Source organism: Botryllus schlosseri, chromosome 16 (genome assembly GCF_051294905.1).
Source record: "Botryllus schlosseri isolate E-star chromosome 16, Bs_hap1, whole genome shotgun sequence".
Lineage (NCBI taxonomy): Eukaryota > Metazoa > Chordata > Ascidiacea > Stolidobranchia > Styelidae > Botryllus > Botryllus schlosseri.
Window position 1 is genome coordinate 6678280 of NC_137251.1, and position 21393 is coordinate 6699672.

The following is a 21393-nucleotide window of genomic DNA, read 5'->3' on the forward strand; positions in this document are numbered from 1 at the left end:
AGTCCCCAATTGCAGTGCAGATGGCTGATTTTTATGCACTTGGCAATAATTTTTGCATGTTATCCGTCATATTACAACTGTACAAGGTGTTAACTGTCTGTTTTTTGGTTTGTAATCATAATCAAGAGTGTATTCTGGTCAGAGCTATCCAAAAATTTCGAAGACAAAAGTTACAATACTCCGAAATTATCCGAAAAAATATTTGTAGTAAACTCCGACTCCGCTCCGACTGTGACAAAATCGGCAAAACTCCGCTCCGATGCTCATCACTGGCGAGAGTGGAGCTTACGCGTAAGTTCGTCGAAGCGAGAAGACTTGCATTATCGGCATTTACCATGTACTCAACCCTAATGAATTAATATCTTGGTAAAATTGGGGACCGGGCTTATCGAACGCCGTGAAATCCTAATTGAGGATCGCATCATAGTGTCCTATATGGTGTGGACCAGACATGGGGTAATCGTGATTAGTAATCGTAATCGATTACGGCGATTACAGCGTTTTCAAGTAATCTTAATCGCAATCGATTACATTCGAAAAAAATCCGAAGTAATCGTAATCGTAATCGACTATTTCGCATATCTAATCGATTTCTTTGTGAAAGAACGATTACTTTTTATTTGTATCAAGGACCACGACATGAAATAACATTCGCGAACAATGAAGAGTACGATAATATACCAGTTATTGATAGCAGAAACGTAGGATTTTCAAACGCCACTGCTCCTTATTACGTCACAAGTATTACCTATTGAATTGCGTAATGAATTATCCACACATAATAAATAGATATTCGATTCACAAGTAGTGGATATAAGTAGTGTAGTTGTAAGAACACCTGCTATGTCGTATATCAGGTCATCAATACACTCCAGACGCCAGTATCTCGCAGCAAGATAATACTCACCTCCCTGCCCAGTTTCAAATAAAACGTATGTATTGATGTTTGGTTATGTTTGGCTAAACACAGTTTGATCATTGCTGCTTGGCGAACAGTAGGCCTATGTGCGTACAACGGACAAAGGTTTGAAATATTGTAGTCGTACAATGAAACATTATGATTTCCACATCGAAGCATTAAAAACAACGACTGCTGATATAAATCAAAATCGAGCCGTTCTTTGCTGTTTGCAGCTTACAATATCTGTAATAAGCGGATTGTAGGCAGGCGTTGATGTTCAGTTTATCCTATTCTCATATATGGCTCAACTCGAAACGTGCACCAATCGTTATTTCGCCATTCTTTACTACACATATGAATCTGATGCCACAGCCACCAGCATTATACATCATGTTAGCGTGACTCGCCGCTACAATCAGGACCGCGACAGCACCTAGTCCATAAACGTTGGTCTTGGGCCCCCGATAGGATGATCAATCAAACTTCTGGCGGGCGGGCTAAGTCCAAAGTAAAACTATTCATGAGATACACACACAAATTGTCATTTCTTCACGGACGCATCATTTCCGTCTGTGGGTGCCCCAAGTGGAATTTTTATTGTGGGGCTCAGATTAGGAGAGCAGGATTAATCGTCGCGCCCATCCAACGCGACATATTAGCCGAAACTGCATACGTCCGGGAGTTTCGTGGCGCTGTAAATGCCGACACTGAAATGCCTATCTCTATCAATTATGCTTATTTCTTCTTGAGGGGACAGAGGTACTCATTTCAAAATCATAAGATCTAGCAACATTAAATTGCGAAGAAAAATTTGAAGTTAATTAAATCTATCGAAAATACTCCATAATCTGTGAAATATATTTGTGTCCCCTTCGTGTTCGCTCTCCACCCAATTATGGGTTTGAGATGCGGCAGTTACGGCTCTGACTTGAATGCAAATCGTTTGGTGCGAGAAATCGTGGGCTATGAAGTTGAGCAATAGATACATTATGACGTAACAAGCATAATGACTTCTCATTTAAAAGAAAGTTGTTCTCTCATGAGGAATTCTCATTGCAATCGCTATATTGTCTTCCGATATGTGATCAAATATAAGTTCTAATAAGCAAAATAAAAGTAATCGTCAGTAATCGTGATTACTTTTTCAATGTAATCGTGATCGTAATCGACTACTCCCTGATTTTGCTGTAATCGTCATCGTAATCGCGTGATTCAGAAGTAATCGTAATCGCAATCGATTACATTCATGAAGTAATCACCCCATGTTTGGTGTGGACATATGATTTATGATGACACGCCCGTCATGGCCACCATTGGTTGCAGGGAATTATAGGTCCGAGCAGTAGTCGAATTGTGATTATTGTGGTGGGACGTCGTGTGCGGTGACGCACGAAGGGGAGGTTGTGGGGTTCGAAATCAAAACCTATTTCATCTTCAATATTTACAATATATTTCACAAATACACACTGTTACGTCTCGCATGAACAATACTATATAACTCTTCCCAAAAAGAAGCCTCGCATTTCTGAACAGAAAGGGAACAGCAGAAGTAACACTAATTTGCAATATATATTGTTGTATAATGTTTTCGTTTTGTGTGAAAATCATATTTTAATGGTTTCCCCATTTAGCACACTGTTGATGTACAGTTCGATCATTGTGTGCACCAGTGGTTAGGGTCAGGCTTACCATATTTTCAGCATCCAATAACATTTTGCTGGCGAGTAAAACGAAGTCGAAGTGTTGGGCTTGAATGTGATGATGTTTTACATTTCCTTGGTAGTTGCAAGCAAAAGTTACAAAAACAGACACAAAACAACTGATAGATGTTACTTTTCAGATTCAGCTTTGGAATACTTTGCGATTCCCTTAAATTTTGCCATTGTCATTTTTAACGGGATCGTGAAATAGTTTACACGAGATATCACTGAAACTATACAATTATACAATGCAACATATAATAGTCTCTCTATTTACTATGGTTGCCACTTAGCCTACCACTTACAAGTTAGCCTATGTGTATTATATTCTTCGCGATTTACTGGATAGGATATGACAAGTGAGATTCCTTTTGGTAAGTAACATGTTGGTCTGGATACCAGGCACGCATGGCTAATTTGCATATAAAGAGCAAATACAGTCAAAGGACTATCAGATGTCTATGAACACGAAGTTGAGATAGGAACTTCGACACTGAGAGATTCTTTCATGCACTTGTACAATATACACTCATGCAGCCTGCGCGCCATGCCGGGTTGTACGGTTACTTTCTAGATTATGGAGGACTCCCGTTTTTGGTGCGAATGGAATGATCTGTAAAAACGCAACTTGATAGCAAGGGTGCCGAGATAGCGTATTACGGTGGTATAATTCACAGCTGTAACACCAATGAGTTGTTGGTTCAAGATCCACGCCAGAATTACCATCTAAGTGTTGGAGGTTTGTCTAGACTCCACCCCGCCATCTGATCCGTGAAAGCGATGTCAAAGCCTAGAAGTGGGCCGTGCTACAAGTCAGCAGCTACGGAATCAAAATTAAATAATATCGGCCTGGTGTGAATGACCATTGTGGTCGGCAAATACCATGAATATCACAAACAAAACAAACTTAATGGTAACTTATGCCTAATTCTATATGCCCGTATCTGTTGCGTCTATTTTGACTCGGAATCATCACTGCCAACTCCCTGTATACTGTCGGCTTCCGAGAAACCAGCACAGGTACACAATAAATCTGGTCGAGACAGTAATTCAATGATTGTAGCGGCAGCGAGCCTCATCGTGCGCAACTAAACACAACAGGACAGTATGGACTCGTGGATGAGGGGGAAAGGGTGCCAATGTGATGAATTCGAAACTTCCAAACTTGACAAATATATTAGGAATAGTCAGAATCACTAGACAGTGGACAACGGACAGGGACACACACGGAAGGACGACACAAGCGACGCTAATGCATTTGATATATTAATCGCTGGTGCAATGTGGATTTCACAACATTACTATATGACATCATGTTCTTATCAAGTCGCAGTTCACCCATACATGAATGCAGAAATTACGTTGTGGATCTATTATATCGACATTAACGCATGGCCCGAATAATAAATATAGGTCCAAAGCATTATGCATATATTCTTCTGAAAACGTTTGTGTCTTTTAACTCTTCAAATTTGCAGCTTCCTCGTACGTGTCTGGTAATGTAGTTCCCAAAGTTTCTGGTAGGAAATAATTCGTAAAGCAAGCGGCAACAGCAAAGCCCCCATAGTCACGTAGTAAGGTATGTCAGAAGATCTTATTTCTCCTATATGAAGTAGTCGAATAGCACGCGTGAATTCGGTGTCTACATTGTATCCAAAAGGACTAATTTATCGATGGAGCACCGTAATATGTGCTCAATACAGCATGTCGTATATCACAATCTACCAATCGATCGCAAATTTGGTAAATGGTCTGACACTGTAAAATTATCGCCCTTCCCTTCTGGATTGATATGAAGTCTACATTGGCTGACTGAATTTGGTGTAGGTTATCAGGGTAAACATAGCAATGAAGGGGCAAGACCTACATAGCAAGAGGATATTTTAACTTCTTTGTAAATTTGTAAGTAGAGCCGGCAGCTCGCACGACGAAAAAGTGTGAGAAACCCTTGTGTACGATGACTTAATTGGCATATAGCCAACATGACAAGCATACAGATTTGCTGCTATAATTCTGGAGCAACGGACTGACAATATTCATACATAAAGTCTTACCCAGATAAACAATATACGGTGCTATGACACCAGCAGCTCTAGCGCACATCGAACATAATCCCATAGCTTGGTTTCTGCCCTCCGTCGGAAAAAGTTCAGCCGTATAAATGTATACTAAACTGAAAGCGCTGGATATACAGAACTTCCCCGCCATTGCACAAGCAATCGCCCCTGTGGTCGTAACTAGGAACATAAGTTACAGCATGAAATTATGATACTATAACTATTCCGCATTGATGTAGATTACCAGATTGTGTAAAAATTCAAAATATAGTTATACATAGACCAAAGAATTTAGCCTATTTTCGCCTGCGCCACCTAGGTGCTGTGATGATGGAGATGCGAAAGCACCTACGCTATCGAGTGTGGACCGCCGTTTTATTTCTGTCCGCGCTTATTCCGGGAAGCCGGGCGCCTAGCGCGGGGACCAGTTTTGCAATCATGTTGTAGGGTGCACCTGGCCTATAGCATTGCACACGCGACATACCTATCAAGATGTCCGACGCTCTACGGATGCGCTATCTCATCAGCACAATGCTCATTGCACAGCTTGAAAAGGTATCCGTCCTATACTGTAACTTTTATGACTGAAAGTTTATGCGCACTTTCTCATATAGTATATGCCCGGATGTGGTCAGTGACGAAGTACTGTTACATTTTCGGAGTAGGCCTACCCAAGCAGGTTCCGCCTTTTTACTTTTTACTTTTACTTTTACTTTTTACGATTTGGATTTTGAAAAGTAGAAAGTCGTTTTTTAATATGCTTGCATAACTTATTTGAGTGAAATTTTCACAAGAACCGCGTGAAATAGCCTTCGTATCACGGTAATAAATATCGTTTGAAATAGTACGCCTACATACATTTGCAGGGTATTAGTTTTTTCACCTTAGTCGTGGAGATTCACTTGAATCAGGTTTTACATGTCTTGGAAATTTTACTTGTAATTGATTAGAAATTAGCGGTGTTATTTCTACCTCCACTTGGGTAGTAACGCAATTGAATCGTTACTGAAGTAAGTTCACTCAAAAATCTGTAATCTAAAGCGAATTAGTAGAATCCATCTATGCGTATATATGTGTATAATGTCTTCAACCTTACCATTATTGATTAGAGGAATCGTCAAGTAACAGATTGCAGAGAATCCCAAGTATCCAAAGAAAACGGGTCGCCTTCCCTTGGTCCTCAATAGCAAATACACACTCAGGTAAGCTGGGATTTCGACGGCAGCGATAATGAGGCAGTTTATGTATTCGTCTCCCGCGAGATTTCCAGAGTTGAAATTCAAAGTTACGTAGATCAATGACATTACAAACCTAGATGAAGAGTAACAGTAATACGAATCTGCACTGTATTCAAATTGTGCATCAGTATGAATATCGCATATATATTAGGGATACCATACGTCCTCTTTGAAGAGAATTTGTCCTCTTTTTTCAAGAAAACCAAAATGTCCTCGGAGGACGCCCAAATCTCCTCTTTTGTCGCAAATGGTCGTCTTTTATTGCTGTTAGTGTTAGGTGATGGCATAGAGTCAACTAAAACAAGTAATATCGACAGTCAAGACACTGTGAACTGGCTTTCCACACAATTGACGCGAAGGTTGACTATAACAAAAAGGTCAACCCAGGGTAAAGCAGTAGCAGAACCAGTTTGCAGGCACCGGCTCGGAAAAAATGACCTTTTTTAGTCAACCCACAACCGATCACCCTTTTCCGTACAATTCTCCCGTTTCATTGTGTTTTCCTTGGATTTTAAAACTGTCTTCTTTCGCGAATCTCAAAATATGGTACCATAACATATGATTCCGTTTTATTATATCGAGTCAGATACCAAACCAGCGTCATGAATCAACGTTCTCTATGAATTAAATGAGACATTGAGTAGAGATCGCCTATGCTTATGATGTTGAGCTCACTATGTTCTATTGTAGGCCTAATTCAACATCTTCTGTAGAACTAACCATTTATTAATAAATGAGATTAATATTGAACATAGTTCGTCTACGTCTAGAACTAGGTGCTACACCGTACGATATGAATATGAAGTAACACAGTACCATAGGCGTGCTCTGCTCTAATACACACCAGCTAAAGCAGCTACACAGGGTTGTCGTAATAATTCCCGGCTGAATGAAAAGGTCCAAGAATGGAATTTCAAGTTTTTTAAAATACCCATTGCTTGAGTTGGAAGATTTTTTTCTTGTCTTGATGGATTCTGCTATCTGTGAGATAAAATGAAGTGTCTTTTTATAAGTGCGAAAGTATTAATATGATGAATGCGGAAAGGCCATTGATAGGCCCCAGATAAGGCCTTGATGAAGGGTCCAATAAAACAACGTTAAAAGAACTCATTTTATATACAGATTTTAAAGTTGAGAAAACTGCAGAGATCACACCGTGTAACTTCACCAGTAGGCTATACATATACGCAATTTATCGTTTTTTCATCGACATCTATATATAAATTAAGTGACCTATAATGTGCGCTTATTGGCCTACGCATTTTAAATGACACTCTTCGATTGTCTAAGCCAGGAGTGGGCAAACATTTTGGCTCGCGGGCCGCATTCAAAATCATGATCCATTCGCGGGCCGCACTATATAAAATTAGGATTATAAACCAAAACGCAAATATTAGCTGGATTTCATAAGCTGGTCAGTCTCAATAATCAATTTAAAAATAAAACTAGGGACGAAAGTTTGTTGTCCGGATTCTTATAACGGGATGGAGATTTGAATCTTGAGCCGTGATTCGTTTATAGATTTGCTGATTCTACTTTTGGTACAACTCCAGGATCCACAACGCTGACCGTGTCATAACCACACATTAGCTTCATATACTATCGCACTAAAATATATAGATTTTTTAAATATATATAGCCTACTTTTGCACATACAGAGAACGAATCTACCTAACACATGCGCGAATCGGGTTTACCAAGGACAGCACTAGAAGTAATAAACTTGCTGGAGAGGTCAATGTAAAATTACACTCGTAATCCGAAAGTCATTCTCGTATTGACTTTCTGCGGGAAACTCTTCCGCACGTCAGGTCCAGCATATTGGATATAGGGCGATGATATTTTAGTATCCTTGGACGACTTGGACGCGCGTGTGTCGTACTTGTGCACTTTTGATTCCGAGGTAAACAAGACATTGAAATATTCAGGGCAATGACAGCAGTGGAACTGATACATAAACTTGGCGATTTCTAGTTTGTTTAGGACGCCGAATCTCTTCAGCGGCGACTTGTTGGATGGACAACCAGGCCCCTTTGAAGCCCTAACTAAGATACGGCCGGGAGTACTTTATGTTGTAGTTTTTGCAGTGGCTCGAGTGCAGTTTTACTGACAGCCCCTCAACAGAGGACGGCAGTTGAAACTTTTAAAATGCGTGGGCCTTGATGTCGGGTTATCGCGCTAGCAATGAATTAAAAATACACTATATAGTTAGAATAACATATAATTACTATGGTTACCGGTTAAATACTACGAGAAAAGGTTTTATCGAGTCAATTCAGCAATTACATATTTTGTACGCATTTTATCAATAATTTTGATGGTTTTTGGGCCTTTCGCGGGCCGTACAAAACGGTGTTGCTGGCCACATGCGGCCCGCGGGCCGTAGTTTGCCCACCCCTGGTCTAGCCAGACTGTGTTTTGGGACGATTTTCTTTGTCGTCGTAAAAGTGGTGTTAAATTTAACTGCTGGCTGATATTGCTTGGTACGGCATCATTTACCATTGATAGCTTATTGGAATAAAAATCTATGATTGACCTGGAAAAAATAGACTAGTGCTATAAAAATCCGACTTACAGCCGTAAGAGCTTCATTTGTAAACAAGGTATCGACGTCGATATTTTTACCATTTCTCCTGCACATTCTTCGTAAAAGGATTCTCGCTTCCGCATACCTTCCCATAGTAATAAGCCAGCGAGGCGACTCCGGTATCAACCTATACAAAATTCCTTAACGTCAATTGCCAACGACACACTACATAATTCTACGCAGTCTTGAGGTGTTTTGAAATGATGAAGTTCTTAATAAAACAACTGATGCTGACATAGTTTTTCCTGCTAGGTCCATAACATAATTTAAATATTATGAGTATAAGCGGGGTCCGAGTAGTTAGGATTGTGTTACTGTATATTCAAATACCGATTGCAAGGCTATAAGTCGTTTTGTGGAGTTGGTGGCGCTCTGACCTTCACCAAGTAATTCTAGTGAAGCAATGTAATAGCGAATAGAATACTCACCACCAGCAAGGCATATATAGAAATCCACAAAGACCACAAGCACACACGAGCCATTTCCAATTCAGGATGTAATATGCGCATAGCGGCAAAATAGCGTATCCAATGCCGAAACCTAACATCATCATCGTCCCGACTAATGCTCGCCGTTTTTCATCAACTAACTCGGTAGCTATTTGACATGAAAATATTGAGCATTCAGGATTAGTGATTACACAAGGTTAGATTCAGCAGAGACAGTTTAATACTAAAATAAGTCTATAGGGATCGGGACTCGTATGGTCAGTTGATCATAAATACATTAGTCATCTTCCCTAGCAAAAATGACATCTCTAGCCTTTCTAAGATTAATATATATTCTAAATGTAAATAAAGGCAACGAAACCTTGAATTCCTTACCTAAAATGACTGCAGCTAAGAAGTATACCATGGTAGTTGACCCGCAGAAAAACATCAATGTTGAGTACATCGTGGCGGACACATTAAATATATTGAGGGACTTGAAAACGAACTGCATGCACAAGGAGCCCAATGTCACATACCGGCGTCCAAACCTGTAAACCAACACACGCAAGCAACAATGAGCGACTAAGATGCTGTGTATATATCTATGACCAAATCACATGATACCTAATACATATATAAACAAGTATATACAATGCATTGACAGCGCAACTATCCAGGGACCACCTCCTCCCAAAATTACAGGTCTTATGAGCCCATAATGGTCCCACATGATTGCTAATCCAACTTAAGCCTTGCTGGGCTTCCTTTCAGGCATATTATGGCGAAACGTTCACACAATCCCATGGTCACAATGATTTCCCATTAAACCAGAGGTCTCAAACTCAATTGGGCTCTCGGGCCAGTTTTCCAGTTTTGACGACGCCGCGGGCCGCAGCATTTAGGCTATATATGGGTATTCTATGTCGTTCCAAGTAGGCCTTATTTGGCGGGAATAATTGTCCTATTGAAAGTGAGCCGATCAAGCAGACTAACGGTAAACACACATCGTCAAAATGTGATCTACTCTTGTATCAATTTAGGCCTGGCACGAAAAGAATCATCGCATTTACAACTATTAGAATATAAATATTGTTGTTGTACTTGATATATATTAATTATAAGATATAGACATCATATGGTCGGACAAACGTATGATGCCATCATAAAAGCTATCGGGTTATAATTTTGCTGCTACTATGAATATTTTGAATTTAACAGATTGATAATAGAGACGGATCTGAAATCAACACAATTTTAGGATGGTCATTGTATTGTATTCCCAATCCAGGATTCGGGTATAGCCTACGTCTGATAAGTAGGCTATTAATCTCATGGCCAAATATCTTCAAATATAGGAGCAGCAAAAATATAAATATAATGTAACTATATTAATGAACATGTCCTAGTGATTGAAATGTCGGAACGCCGAACGACCAATTGTTGTTAAATCGTTGGAGCGTACCACTACGGTACTCGGTACCTTTAGGTGGCCTTAATAACATGGTTTAGCGACCAAAGATGTAACTAACAGATTGCCAATGGTTGCCAGAACTACTTGCTTAGTTAGCGAAATACCAAGCTGCGACCTTCTGATCTACTACTATTCCCCTGATACGCGATTAGTTTGTTGCGTCTATGGTTCTAACGAATTCACGGCATTCGGAGTCACTCCCAGTCCATTCGAGTCATTTTCCTTTTGCCATCGAGATAGCCCAAGTCTGAGTGAGTCAAACAGAGGTCGCGTCCAATTCCAACTCACAAATTTCAGTCATGAATCGTCTAAGGGTCAGGTTTTGTCGTCATGAATTGGAACTGTGGCGTAATAGTGAATCTTCCACTGCATGGTATTGGTAGCGTTTACAATTGATGTGATACCGAAGTTCGATGAATAGTTTCAGACTTTCGGAGCAATTTATGAGGGAATTTTCACTTTAAAACCTGAAAAGATATATTTGACACTTGAATATTGTCAAATTCATACAAATCTAAAATGTTGTCGCGGGCCGCACAAAATGCTCTGGCGGGCCGCGTGTTTGAGACCTCTGCATTAAATCATGAAAGCTAGTAATATGAAATTAGAGGGAAATCTGGTGGCTTTAGTGCAGATTATCATGTTTTCATTATTGCGAATTTCCTACGTAGCTAACGAGGATAACTATAACTAACCGTCCTAACTGACCATGTCGAGATGGCAGGGTGGGCTATCTTTAAAATGTTTCGAGAGCAATTCTGCGACTCGCGCCGCTTTGCACAGGTTTCAAAACTATTTGCAGAACTAATTTATGTTCATTAAGACGAACTGTTCTTGGTATGATATGAAGAAACATGATTATTATTATGATATGTAGGAACATTCATGTCCGTTACCTATCTCCAAGTACTCCTAAAAGCAGCGATCCAACTAGGACTCCAGACATATAAATCGATGAGATCCGAGGTCTGATATAACTGCGATCGCAAACCAGATCCCACTGAAAATATATCATGACAGTTCATGTTATACTGTCATAGAAATCGACATTCATATTACGAAAACATCATCTAAACAGGCGGCCGAGTATCGTACATGAACCGCACGGGGTAGAATATGAATAATAGGATATGATCTAGTAGAAGTTATACGATACAGACTATACCTTTTCTGAGTTCGTAATATAATATATACACATTGCAAATCAGTATAAATTATGCTGTTCTCTATCAGATTCCAGTTCAGACAGCGTGCTTGACCAATTGCTTAATTGAGAATGAGCTTATAATTGCGGGAAATAGATTTGGCATTTCACAAGAACGGGGTTTCGATTTAGACCCCCCACGGAATAGTTTTAGGTCCATGAAAGACCAGAAAATTTAGGGTCAAGGCCAAAGAGTCGAGTATCCTGGATTTGAGGCCAATCCATGGATTGATCGATATGACAAGTGATAAGGAAGTAGATGATACTCCATCAAAAGTATAGTATTTTCTATAGTAATTTTCAGATTTGGTAATCTGTTTATGAGGGCCCTAATCCGTGGATTTAGCACAATGACGAGGCCTTTTCCTGTTGTCACTGGCATGATCTTGCCTGATTCAGTTCCATTGTTAAAAGTTTCTTTGTCGGCCTGGTAGGACATTTTTTTCATGCTACATAAAAAAGTCCAGCTATCCATGGTTAAGTGGTGAACGCTGTGAGCAAAGAGTGTTGGGAACCCTTTTCAATTGCTGTATAGCTATAGTCAGGGCCGCAACTCCCGCACCCCAAACCCTCCAATTGGAGGGGGCCCGAGCTCGAAGGAGGCCTAAAATTATTTGGTGAATTAGCATATATTATAGAGTATTTTTTTTAAAAATATGCAACGTTTTCAAAAATTTTTCGCGCCTTGCGCGATTTCAAGTTTCCAAATGTTATGATTCTTGGGTACTCTTCCCACAAGAAAACATACGCAAGATATATATAAATGGGCATATCGGCGTTGGCCAATACCGCGCGAGCGAACAACGTGACGGGGTCGGTTTATCACCATATGGGAGCTCAAGACTCAATTTTTGGCGGGCTAACGACGTGCTGTTTCGTTCCTGCCAACGGGTATACACCCGGAGATGTTCAATTATTATTGACGGGTCCAACCTTTCAAGCACACCTTACTCAGCTCTACCAGTAAATCAGATTACGTGAGCAGAGAGAGGATAAAAATTGATAGCAATATATATGCAATCCCGATCATATTGACGGATTCAGTCATGAATTATATATATTTCTCACGCTTAGCGCGATTAGGTAAGCAAAGCCGACTCACTAAACGGACACCCAATGTACACTATAAGTAGCGGTAAAGAGCTTATAGCCTGAGGGGGCTCTGGGGGCGAAGCCACCCAGAAGTTCGGTTTATTTCCCTATGGCGGCCCAAGACCAACGTTTTTTTGGGGGCTGACGAAGTGCTGTCACGACCCTGGCTGTAGTATTGGGATCTGTGTGTAAAAGCCGGTAATTTTCGAATCGACGATTGCGGTCTTGCCACCGTTGTCAATGAAATAGATATTTATATTCATGTGTCCATGCTGTGGCAGTCTGAGCAGTGTGCATATAGGGGCATGAATTCGTCACAGCAACGGCCGAAACAGCACTTCGTCAGCCTCCTTCCCCCCCCCCCCAAAAAAAAAAGAAAAAAATGACACCATAGAATCATAACCAAACTCCACGAACGACTTTTTTAGCACTACCAGAAACGTACGTTTGCCCAGACTTACTCACGGGCTATTTTGGACGCTGATTACGTTCAACATATTCGCGAACCCCAGAATAAAGGCAAACGACCCCCACGTTTGGAACCATCATCTTTGAATAAAGCATTTAAACTGCCTTAACGATCTCCAGGGAAATATCGTTCTCCTACAATTGCGATTACGGTTAGGCTTATCCCAGTGAATGAAAATTGTTTTTATTTGCATTTTATTGCAGTTTTTGCGAGGGGGGTAGTCAACTCATTAAAATCAATAAATGTGATAGTAAATCGCGCGCATCGCGAAGAAAAGTATCATGCATCAGCATAAATATTCCCAAAAATAATGTTTTTATGCTGATTTACGAAAAAATTATGAGCCTACGTCAGGTCTTCAGAATTCCGGACATTTGGCCTATTTTAGAAATTCCTCCCGGACGCTAATTTGAACAGTGAAATTCCGGACATGTCCGGGAAATTCCGGACGTATGGCAACCCTAATCTACATGTTCCCTAAGAAGCTGGCACATCTAAACGAACCTTTTCAGGGATTTAATTACCTTCTAGAAAATGGAGTACACGACACTATAACTATGTTAGAATTGTTGGGAAATTTCTTCTTCTTTTGGCACACTAGAAATATTAAAAAACACTCGCGGCACCCGTACAAAACGGTTCCCTGGAAAAGTTATTTTCGCTAGTTAATGCGATGGATGTGCTTGTATATAAAAACCGTCGAACATATAGGCTACTGCTGAAACTGTTTGTAATATTGACTTACATACCAGTATTTCGTCTTATATTTGGAGCAATTTCTCTCGTTTACAACTTTTAACTTTGTAAAAACTGAATTGATGTTTCCAAATATAGCCATGAACATTTAAACAGCAATGTAATTTTGATTGGTTTTGCACCGGAATAGGATTTGGAAGTAGACAGCCAAAACTCGTACATTTTCTGTGGAAACAGCGTCTCTAGAAAAACGCGTCGTTCGTAAATCTAGCTAGCTGCTATTTTAGTACCGCAGGATTGCTCGATTCATTGCTTCAAAATGACTACACCCGTCTAAAGTTGTTAAACAGCAAATTTCGGAAAGTATAATGTTGCAATACATTACAAGCTGAAATCCAGACAGCGAGGTTATCATTGACGGAATGATTACACTGGTCAACAAAATGAAGGAAAAAAAATCAGGCAGAACATCTGAGAGCCGTTTCTGGGGTTTTTGAGGTTGCTGATTACGAATACCACATTAGTTTCGTCAGATTGGCTCTCTGTCAGAAGATATTTGTACCTCTAAAAAACCCAAAATTACCGTATTTACCCTTAAATATATCACTTGGTAAGAAGAAAATCGTAGTTTTTTCTAATTTTATACTGCGCATAAATGGCTAATTGACTATGAAGAACTCTCATGTCATTCTCAGTCATTCTATCAATATTAGCGTGGCATGATATGAACTATGTGTTTGTCAGAAAAGTAGTTTGTCAAGCCTAAAAATTGTGCTTTTGCACAATGGAAAATCATATTCTTCTGTATCAACTGGTCATTCTACTAAGATTAAAGAGTAGTATAAAACTATAAAATTTGTCCTTGAAAGGCTTAACTTCAATACTCATATGTGTCTCATTTCTTTTGACTGGTAAATGGATAATTTTCCAGTGAGTCAACAAAGTGGGTATATCTAGTAACCCTATCAAACGAGAAGCTTAAATCTGGTATCTGGTATATTCGAATACCGATGAAAGATTCCAATTTCACATTAGGAGGAGTTCACAGCATGTAATTTCTCCTAAGATGCAGTGAATAAAACTTAGCTGATCACAGAGCACCCAAATACAAACAGTTGGTCCGAAAATTCGCATCTTCATATCGAACACTTGAACAAAAATAAGCATAAAATTTCACTTCCTGTTCAGTCGTCTTGATATATTTCCCGATCATCTTGCTGATTAACAAGGGCAGAGGTTCTACCAAGACACCAGAACAACAAAAGAGAGATACCAGGGCAGATGAGATGAACCATTGAACATATTATGTCCGACCATTTCCGGAACCTTTCGAGAAACTGCACTAAATAGCTTACAGGCGAAAATCGTACAAAAAACAACTTCGATTTAAAATATATCAATAATATTGTATTCCAACTGATTACTTCAAATTTACAATAGGTGGTTGACGTAAAACTGATTGAATTAATGCCACGTTATTCGGGTATCTAGGTAAATACTTATATACATGACTGGAGTTCATTTATGTACATGATATCCGTGAAAGTCTGTAACTATGATAAATCTATTACCCCTAAATATAGTGCTGTTGCTGTATTTTGATTTAAAATAGTCTTATGTGTGTAAAAATAACAAGTAGATTGAATTTCTGAACTTTATAGTACGACTAAGCCGATTTTATATCTAGTCATTACCGCAAAAATGGGAGATTTTGGTCAAAATAGCCCCATGGGTTATCTTCACAACAAGAGCCAATTTGAAAAAAGTAAGGTTATATTCGGAATCAGTGCCCTTCAGAACCCCCAAAACCACTCTTACTTTGTCCGCCTAAAAATATGTGTTGACTAATGTTATTGGTTTATGAATTGATTCTAACAAGTTGCAGCCCAATTATGACGTTACTGTTACTCTGCCCATCGACATTACAACAATGTATTTCATGGTTATTAGTAGGGCTATTTTCTGACATGTCAAAATAAGTCAAAAGTTTGTCAAAATTGTAGCATTAGGTCAAAAAACTGTCAAAATTGTTTATTAAGTCAAAAAAAATTGCAACCTGCATTTCGTTTTATTGCAAATGTTTGCACTGACGGTGAACTTGTCATTCGACATTTTACAGCTTGTAACCTACTTCATAGCCTTACCGTTGTAGACGGTCAATCGCCTGCTCATTGCGAATCATAAATGGTGAAATGAAACAAATCAGTTGACATGGAGTTATGCTCAACGTACCGCAATATCTACTGAAACTGCGTGCGCATTGGTTCTTATATTAAAAAGCGCATGATGGTAAATTGTGACGTAGACAACATTGTCTGAATGAAGCAGCACGGTGTGCCACCAGCAATGTACGAACAGCTTCATTGTTGCGAGCCAACAATTGCTGCTGTTGAACGTTCTTTCTCTATTCTTGGCAAGCTACTTAGTAAAGACAGACACTTTCTACCTGAGAATATAAGAACATTTTCTTTCGTTGCAGTACAGCAAATTTTAATTATTTCTGCCATGATGCGTGATTGTAACTATACTGGAATTCTCCATCGGTTCTGATTTCGTAAAAATAAAGTTTTCGGTGTAAAAATGTGTTCGTTTTTGAGTCAAACATTTTTTTTTCAGGCCAAATTACTTCGTAAGGACAGACAGCTCCGACCAGAAATGAAGATGAGTAGGGCAATTCTAACATTATGTGCGAAAACACCTAATTTGCATTCGTGAGGTCGTAGTTATTAGTCATATATGCTCAGTTTGCTCACTTCTCACGCTCATATTTATCAGCTATTGAAGCAGTTAGAACGATATTAAATTAGAAATTCCTCGCTCTCTATATATTCTATATTCTTCGCTACATGCCGTATTTCAAATATTCATACAGTTTCTCCCAAGATCCAAAAAATATTCACAGCGCAGTTGAGAATCTGCGGCGGCACACAGTTTGGGAATCACTATCGAATTTTTACAAGAATTTGCTGAGCGCAGCTTCCATTTCCAGTACTTACTTCCATTGTAGCAGTGAGTTCCCCAGGTTTCCCGTCATATATGTAGCCGTAGTCACATGCCACAAGAGTAGAATTGCCTGCAACGCATATACCATGAAGCAAAATATTTAAGATGATTTCTTACACGATATTTTGAATAGGAATGACGTGCCTTGCACTTCAGATGTATCAGTGAATTAAACTACCCTGGCATCAACTATAAATCTGTTTATTGTCTGACACAGATATGAAAGAATCCAATTTTATACGACTCTATTATCGTATTAATCCAAGGGGCCGTCAATACATCGATAGCAATCTACCAGCTGCCTACTTTTCGGCACAGTATTGGTAAATCGAAGATAAAACCTCCCACCTGTCGAGAAATTGAAGTCTATTCTTCGACATGGTTCGTATCTTCCATTAGCTGCGTCCCATGGTATATACATTTCCAGCCCCGTGGCGTTGTAGATATTTCTGCAATTCATATAGCTTCTTAACCTTCTTCTCCTCCAGCGCTCCATTTTAAAAAATTTTATGGTCCCCCCCCCATATTTATATATATATATATGTATCAGAGGTGGTCAGTAACGAAGTACTTCTACTTTTTCGAAGTACTCAAGTAGTTTTCCTCTACTTCTGGTACTTACTCAAGTAGATCTTTTTTCCGCTACTTCTACTTCGTAATATTTTGTGAACGAACTATACTTACTTATTTTTCGCTATTTTCAGTTTGTCAAGTAGACGTAGTTTAATCTCCAATAAGAAAGATAGCTGAAGGAATTTCGGGGCTGTTTTCACGTAGTTCCAATATTTGATTTGCATAAAAGTCATGTAATACCCAGAATTTTCGATGCGCTTCGCGCACACTAGATATGGAGTGACAAATATGTTGTAACGAAAATGTCACTGAATTTAGATACCGGGTTGCGTGGTTCCGTTCACACAGCATTGTCGTCTATAGCAAATATTACATCTCATAAGTATGGCCCCAATAACGTTTGAAACTACCGTTTCGCAATCCAGCAATTACCTATTATACCTAGCAGCCCATGACGTGTCCTAATCGGGAAAAGTGGACTTTGACTCTTTTTCAACGTTAAACCTGTTTTAGCACACCACCGTTGAAACTTTCTGGACAAAAGACATGAAATATATTTTCCGCTTTTTAGAAGTAGTATTTGTATTTTCCTTTCCATTCCGAGTCTTATACGTTGCGTTCTAATTATAGTTTCAGTTCTTTTGTCTGGAGAACATATATGTTGAAGTATAAAAGCAAGTGTAGTAACGCCTTACATTTTCCGAAAATAAAGCTATACACTATATGGCATTTTTATAAACTGCCATATTTTTAATTAACTTATACCATTGTGAAAAGTGTTAAAGCCGTATCCGACACAACTTCTCCGTATTGCTCTTCGACTGAACTATAGGGGCCTTATAATATGGGGGAGGGCGCCATGTCATGATATTCTCTAAATGAGGTGTTCGAGTAAACAAAGGATTAGTATCGCATTTCCATATCAATGCTATCATTTACATCCCATGATGTGGACGACTGCATATTCTGTTAAAAATTTACACCTCCTGGGATGCATCAATATGAATCAAGTTCACTACACCTGCCACATAGCTCCATATGCAGCTTTTGACAGTCCATGCGAACGAATTACGATCGTTTTCACAACTAACTACTTACTTACTTGAGTAGATTTAAAGTCAGTCAATTCTACTTCTACTTGAAGTAGTTTTAGGTTGCGTATGTAAGAAGTACTTCTACTCGTACTTGAGTAGATTTTTGCGTCGCTACTTCTACTTCTACTTGAGTAGCTTTCTTGACTACTTTGACCAACTCTGATATGTATATATAGCATACATATACATAGTACTAAATACGATGGGATAGAGGTATAGAAGTCCTGTCGTCTTTTTGCGTTTATACTTGACAATTCGTAATATTTCGCGCGGAATCGCGCCCGATGACCACTTTGACTAATTAATGATCTGATTAATGATCTGATAACTGTATATGTATTAATCAAAATCAAGGTTGTTGTAACAACCGTCCGGGCTCGGGACCGATGTACGCACCCCGATTCCATATCTGTGAAAGCCGATACTGTAAATTCGTATGGGGTTATGTTTCATTCTGAGTGCGACTAGTACATCAACAGAAATGTGTGATATGCCAATACTCAGATTGAATTTAGTTCCGTAAAATAGTAGGAATACTGCACCCAGTTCTTGACTGTACAACATGCATGTACTCCAAACAAACAAATCCATATTGTATAACGGACATGTGAGGTTATGGCTCACAACACCGAACAGTGTCTTTCTTTATGATATGACGAAGAAATATAGGTACACTTTCATTTTGTAGGTCTCAAATACAAGGATATTTCGTTTGTCATTTAGGCCCCAGAAAGCTTCAAAGCACGTCTACTTTACAAATAGGCCTACATAACAAGTGAAAGTTATCGAGATCTTAGTGTTACTCTCAAAAGTGGTATAGGGCCATAATACTTTCCCGAATTTCGACACACCGTGGGTGCAAGGTACGATATCTAGTTCGAAACATTTAATAGATGAGAAAACCTCTATCCCCTAGTGCCATGGAACTGTCTTAATTGAGGATTTGCGATCCTAAAGTAGCCTACGCGCCTATTTTACATGTATCAGTATCAGTTCCATTTCGGTCACTGTCCCACAAATTTCAATGGCCACTTCACCCCGAAATCAAAGACGTACAAGGACAACGCACGTGCGTCCTCGGAGAACAACTATGATCAGGACGGTATACAAGAAAACGCACCGCTCTATAAAGTATGCCGGACTTGAAGTGTGGAAAAGCATCTCGCCGGCTCTCCTACAGTGGTCAATCTGGTCATACATCGAAATACAAGCGATTTATACTGAGTGAATACTATATATTAGAAATTAAACTAGAAAGCCTACGTACGGCCCGCGGTTTTACGACCTTATTCATATTTTATACCGCTTACGTTCATTCTCTCGCGTAGTAACAGGATAGATCAGGCATATTATACTCATATACTTACTCGCTATTATTTGCCATGTTGTCAATCTCCGGAACACGGCACCGATGGGTCGGCGTTTTGGTAGTGAATACCGGCGTCATTACAAAAACCCCAGTGGGGATAGTCGCCGCTGCTAGGAGTAAACATACTGTCTTCTGGTATCTCCCCCATCCACCGATTTCACTCAATATGTCGTCGTACAGCATATTGCTTCATCTGCAATAACTCTGAAAATCCGAAGCACAGCATGGACAGATCCAAAAGCACGAAATTGTAAGCCAGTGATTGTGGCAAAGCAAACGTCTTTTCGTAGAAAAACCACTTCACTCTTGTTCAGAATTGCGATTTAGCGTCATTTGGCCAATTAAAGAACTTCTGTTCAATCACCATCGTCCTCGAGCGGCCTGTGATCGATCGCAATCACCATTGTGCAAAGTCGATTCATTGTTTTTAAACACTTGCAACACATGTGCTGAGTGTGCTCTCATATAACAATCGCGTCAATCATTCATATCACAGTATCGACCGTTTCAAGCAATCCACACAATTAATTACCATTTTGAAACACAACCCCATCCGTTACTGTCTGTCGATTTCCTGCATACCATAACTCAGCAGTGTATTGTTTGGAAACGGTACTTCGCCGGCTAATGAAGCGTTTTCTAGTTTAGGCCAAGTAGACCACCTATGCAATAGTTTCATTTATAATCGAACCGTGCCATTATTACATACATTCATTATATTACGGATCATAGGACCTTTATCAGGGATATCTAGAAATCCATGGCCTCTATTCTAGCAAGACCCTGATTCGTAAACAACGGAACTAGAAAAAACGCGCGATGATTGGCTGATTGAATACAGTTATAAACCACTGAAATAGTGGCTCTAACGACGATTTGATGTTGTGATCTCTTTATATCAGGGGTGGGTAAACTTTTTAGCTTGCGGGCCGCATTTAACATTTAAATTCAGTCCGGGCTACAATATATACAATTGGCATACTAAGCCAAAATTCAGTATTGTTATTAGATTATATAGTGACCGACGACATGGAAATAACAAATATGTATTTGTATATTCAGAACAAAATAAAAATTGATTTGATGATAATGTACACGCGTTAAAAACATTGACGAGAATTTATAAGCTGGTTGTCCTAACCTCATTGTCAAAATTAGTCGGTTGTCTTGATTCTTTGAACTGAATGGAAATTTGAGTCTGTGGGCTGCGATATGTTCATAGATTTGCTGATTATACTTTTGGTTTAACTCCAGGCCACACAACGCTGACAGCATCACAACCATATTACCTTTAAAACCGCTTCTACAATATATAAATGTTATAAATATAAATACTTCTACACATACAAAGAACGAATCCATCTAACACACCCGAGAATCGGGTTTTCCAAGTACAGCACTAAAAGTAATAAACTCAGGGTTGCATTTAAAACAAAAATCAATTTAAGGCCTCTGCCTAAAACATGTCTTTTATTGTTTTTTTTAAGCCATGACGTAACGAATATTCA

At 39.3% G+C, this 21393-nt stretch overlaps 1 pseudogene across 1 annotated transcript; it reads right to left on the minus strand.

Annotated features, from left to right (window-relative positions):
- Positions 1-1745: 1745 nt before the first annotated feature.
- LOC145458931 (solute carrier family 22 member 4-like) lies at positions 1746-20509 on the minus strand (annotated as a pseudogene). Its single transcript, XR_013921236.1, has 12 exons — positions 19884-20509; positions 17198-17298; positions 16843-16919; positions 11282-11385; positions 9308-9462; positions 8912-9080; positions 8472-8610; positions 6741-6877; positions 5755-5969; positions 4656-4838; positions 4064-4204; positions 1746-3214 (listed from the first exon to the last, which is right to left on the minus strand). The product of XR_013921236.1 is annotated as a solute carrier family 22 member 4-like (transcript).
- Between the last annotated feature and the right edge of the window lie 884 nt (positions 20510-21393).